We start from the raw sequence: 5,659 nt of genomic DNA, 5'->3' as shown, positions 1-5,659 counted from the left end.
ACCCCGGGAGGGGGGGTTTGAAGTGAGGGGAGCTGGTCCCTTTGCACTCAACCTTGGGAAAAAAGGCAAAATCCAGTGGAAAAAAAAAAAAAAAGAAAAAAAAAAAAGATGGTTCATTTTTGTCACTAATCCAAATGCTTATTTTCTAAAGCCTGTTTTCTCTGGAAAGTAATCATGTATAATTTAAATCTGGGTTCTGCTATTAGATATAAAGCGGTAGCTTGATGAAGACAAAGCCTCCCTCTGAGAAAAATTATAAAACGTGGATAATATACTAAGGAGAAAATAAAATCAAAGAGCAATCATCAAGACATTTGTGAGATAGGTGGTGAATGCGGTTGGTGTATACCTGACAAGCTCTGCCAGTTTTCTGCTCCATGAGTGTGCCAGTGTGTGAGCACTGGGAGACATAGTAGGAAAGAGCTGGGGTACAACTCCTTTGTCAGTCTCTCCAAAGTGGAAGGACACACACAGTTGTTCAGAGCTATTTAAGCCAGTCAGTGGAAGGATCGGTATTTCAATGGAAAGGAACAGCCAGGAAGTGGAATGCAAAATTTACTCCACTTTTTTGTTGAGACTGATGCCCATTACTAAGCTGCTGAAAAGGAAGTGTGTGAGAAACTAAGTAAAGGGAAAGAGGCTAAATATCTAAACAGAACTGTCAGCATGGTTAAGGTGTCGAGAAAACAAAGAAAATAATGAAGCTTAAATTTTGCCAAGGAAAGAAAGAGACCTATTAAATATGTCATGTTTCAGATGAAACCCCTGAAATACTATTGCCAAGGAACTGGAACAAACCAAGTAAATAAATAGTCTACAACAAGCCTAAAATGTGGCCTGGAAACAGGGGCGACTCTGATGGCTCAGAGTAATTTCCCCTCACTCTGTCTACTACAGTATATCTATATCTAAATCTACATGTATTTCTATGTAGCTATATCTACATATTTCAATAATCTATCTGTATCTATCTACCTACCTACCTACCTAGCTGGGATTACATGCACATGCCACCACATCCAGGTAGTTTTTGTATTTTTAGGAGAGACGGGGTTTCACCTTGTTGGCCAGGATGGTCTCAATGTCTTGACTTTGTGATCCGCCTGCCTCGGCCTCCCAAAGTACTGGGATTACAGGGGTGAACCACCACGCCCAGCCTAAGGAACTACTTTAGACTAGGTAATTTATAAAGAAAGAAAAGATGTTTTATTGAGTCATGGTTCTGCAGGCTGTACAGGTAGCATGGCTGAGGAGTCTTCAGGAAACTTTTAATCATAGCAGAAGGTGAAGGGGAAGCAGGCACGTCTTACATGGCCAGAGTAGGAGGAAGAGAGCGAAGGGTGAGGTGTTACACACGTTTAACAACCATATCTCCTGAGAACTCACTCACTATCATAACAGCGAGGAGGAAATCTGCCCTCATGATCCAATCACCTCCCATCAGGCCCCTCCTCCAACACTGAGGATTGAAATTTGACATAAGATTTGGGTATGGACACAAATCCAAATCATATTAGACTTATGGTTATTATTACTTAATAGTGGTTTATAAGTTGATAACCATTTTGGAATATTACAGTGCCTGGGATATCCAAATGAATAATAAATTTGTTATAGAGTAATTGTATCTATTTTATTTCTTTTAATAATTTTGATGGTGAACTACTTTTGTGCTGCTACATGTATGTTTATTGTATTCCCTAGTTCTTTATAAATTTTAACATTACTAATCGATTTCTTGTAGTCCTTCATAAATTAAGGAAAAAAAGAGATTTACATATTTTGATGGGTCTGTGCTTGAGGCGTATTATATAATTGAGAGCTTTAGACAAACGTATACCCGTTTTTGCAAAATGAATGCTTATCAACTAGTTAACATATTGAACTTTATATTATTTTTATGCCCTAAACAGTAATGATTTAGCTTTATAAGGCAAAGTTTTGTCAATTTTAATTCAACCATAGATTCTTAGTGTTCTAAAAAATCCTCAGAAGGAAGGGGAGAAAATTGTCAAAACTTTTAGCAATATTGTTTCAACCATATATATTACTTAATCTGAAGATGGAAAAGTAAAATATTTGGAAAATATCAGATATATTTTTTCAAGTATTCTAAAAAATAGGTTTACTTAGGAAAGGAAGTTGACAGGTCTCATTAATCTTTTGTTATAAAATGACATAATTCATGCTTCCACAATTATGCATGGGACACAATTCTAACCCCATTAACAAAGAAAAGCATCAAAATGTTTGAATGCTGACAACTGAACTATTAAAAAATAAACTTTACTTTTTTCTGTTCTATGTGCAATATATTCTTCTTAATTATAAGAATAGAATATTTAAAACCATCACTGAATTCAGTTACGAAAGGTTTTCAGACATTTCTGGTGTGACCACTAGCATGTATGTATATATATTCTTAAAGTCATATACATTGAAATCTGTTTTTCTCTAGAAATCACTGTTAACCTATGTTATTTTATATGTTTATAACAAATCATATCAGCATGTCTGTATACTTCCTTTAAAATCCCCAAACAATGTACAATTACAGGGAAGCCACACACAGAAGGTATATAATTCTAGCCCACTAAGTACTACCAATATCCAGCATTCACTGACTTAAAGTGTAAATTACTTTAATTGTATTTATTCACAGAGGCTTAGCACCCCTCCAAGGTGCCTTACAAATTCCCAGCTTTCTATTGAGTTCTTAGCCCTAATGATGTTTCTCTTTGTTACAGTCCTTCCCTACATTTGACCTCAGGATCCTTTGCCCATGACCATACACTTTGCCACACTGTGTTTCCTCTATTGGCATCATTGTGCACATGATAGAGCTTCTGAAAGGAAAAACAAGGTCACTTCACTGTTGCAGCCTGAACAAGAGAAGCATGTCTTATACACAGCAGAGTCAAACTTCCTGTTGTATGTGGTCAAAATGCGCCCATGGTACTCAGAGTTTGACAGTGTTTGACTCTAAGGGGCTGCACAAATGCAGCCAGTTACTGATTATACTTTATGAAAAGCTCAATAACTGAGGAAATACTGCAATTTGTTTCAAGTACAAAAAAGGGGGATGGTCTGTGGTAAGAGACGATGGATTTTTTTTTTCTTTCTGTAAAATTTTGTAAACTCCTTCTACTTGTAAAACAATATTCCCTTCATGTGAATGTATGTTAATGTTTTTAGAGCAAAAGTATTTCAAACTCATCCAGGATCAAATCATGCTAGCTAACTTTCATCCTTTGATAAAAGAAAATATAATAAATTAGTTTTATTATTCATTTTAATAAGAAATGGTTCTAAAACTGAAAATAATATATAAGCATATACGTTTATTTATTTACTCAGTGAAAATACATAAAAATTTTTATGCAAAATATGTACTATCGTTACATCAACTGCCAAGTGCCAAAATACCTTCTTTTAATGTTTTGACATAATTGTACCTCAATATCACTTCTATTCCAGAAAACATAAAACTTTTACATATTCATAATATTCTGAAAGTACAACAAAAGCTTACTCTTTGTAAAGCATTCAAAGCTTTGAAACCAGCTTTAAAAAATATGTCAAATGATTACAAATATATATGATTGTGTTTACGTGTGTACTATAGATCACCAGGGAAAAGATTGAGAGTTTTGATTTTGTTGTGTTATTGTTTCAATGTTCCTTCTCCTCAGGCCCAGTCATTTTCTCCTTGTAAATTCTTTCGGATGCATAATTTGGTGATAACTTCCATAGTAGTCATTCTTCAGTCTCTTCCTCATCTACTTCATCCTGAACGCTTCTGTGTGTTTAATATGCACAGAACATCATTGTAACTATAAATTACTTGTTGTGAAGCTTATAATTATTGTCTATTCATTCTCATTCTCTTTAATTTTTTTTATTCTCCAATCTTTAGTCTCTGTTTCAGTCAGAAAGATTTTCTGTACCCACCTTTTTTAGGTCTGCTTTTGAACCTATCAGAGATGTTTACACACTTTAAATGTCTCCCTAGTTTTATTAGTTAGGGTTCTCCACACAGATAGAAGCAACACTATGTAGATAGATATGTAAGAGGAGACTTACTGTGAGAATTGGCTCACCTGATTCTGGAGGCTGAGAAATCTCCAGATATGCCTTCCACAAGCTCAAGACCCAGGAAAGCCAGCGGTGGAACTCATTCTGAGTCCCAAGGCCTGAAAACCAGAGGAGCCAATGTCAGACAGGAGAAGATGGATGTCAAGAAGAACAAGAGAATTTGGGCCAAGTGTAATAGCTTACACCAGGAATCCCAGAACTTCGGGAGGCCGCTGCAGGTAGATTTCTTGAGCCCAGCAGTTGGATACCAGCCTGACAACATGGGCACACCCCATCTATACAAAAAATAAATAAAATAAAATAAAATATATAAGTGGGCTGTGATGGCATGTGCCTGTAGTCCCAGCTACTCAGAGGCTGAGGTGGGAGGATGACCTGAGCCTGCAGTGAGCCGTGATCCTGCCACTGCACTCCAACCTGGGTGACAGAGTGAGAGACTCTGTCTCAAATAAACGTAAAATTATCAAAGAAAAAACAAAAATAATTTTGTTCTATCTGGGCCCTCAAATGACTGGATGATGTCCTCCCATGTTGGTGTATATGTAGACATATATCCTCTATATATGTAGTGATGGATTCTGTAATTTAAACATAGATGCTGAGAATCAGTATTTTCATTGAATTTTGGGACAAATGTAATCTTCTCTTATCCATAATCTGTGGCAAATAGGATACAGCATTTCTATTCTGTGAAGTCTCTAGGTGCATCTGCCACCACGCTTCGTCCACACTACACAGGTACAGCTCCTACATGAATCCTCCTTAAATCACTAGGCCTCACACGAGCACACTGATCTCCATTACTTTGCAGACTAGTTACGAATTCTAGAAAATTTCAACTTGCTTTAAATTGCAAGAACATATATTAGTATTTTACCAACACTTTTCAAACAGCTTTTGTTTTCCTGAGTAACATGAGATCCCTCAGTAGGACAATTATAATTATCTTCTTTTGATGGATTAAGAGATTGAGATCTCAGAGTAGTGATGTCCTCAGGATCACATACGAAATAAGGATTAAAGTCAGATTCTGTCACATGGAAGGCTTTTATTATCATTACCCAGATTCCTCCCAAAGGAGTAAAATTTACTTGGGTAAACTGTAACTCTTTTTTTGAGTAGACAATTGTTTACATATCTTCAAATTTCAGTTATATCAGTAACAATAGTTCCTTGCTTTAAAAATTGTAAAATTGTTCTATATTCATTATCTCTCTACTTGTGTATCATTCTATTAATATGGATTTCCCAATACCTGGATATGTTTGCACTTATATTAAATATAGTCAAATATAGTCAAAATCAGTATCTTCTTTTAAATCATTGTCTGGTTCTCCTTCAATTGTTTCTCATTACTCTTTTATTGTTTCCTAGAGTCTCCACTAGATCGTGACAGTATTTTCATAACAGTAAGTCACTAAGTTTATATAAAACTTACTCTCTTAAAATTGAGAATCGTGCTTGATAAATAAATGACTCTAGAAGAACATCAGAACTATTAGACATTAAGAAAAAATAAAATGTGATGTTTTCGGAAAAAAAAAAAAACCCTTGATTAAAAAAA

This window comes from Rhinopithecus bieti, unplaced genomic scaffold, assembly GCF_001698545.2.
Source record: "Rhinopithecus bieti isolate Rb0 unplaced genomic scaffold, ASM169854v2 scaffold_1295, whole genome shotgun sequence".
NCBI lineage: Eukaryota > Metazoa > Chordata > Mammalia > Primates > Cercopithecidae > Rhinopithecus > Rhinopithecus bieti.
The sequence above is the reverse complement of the archived record's forward strand: the minus strand, read 5'-3'. Positions refer to the sequence as shown.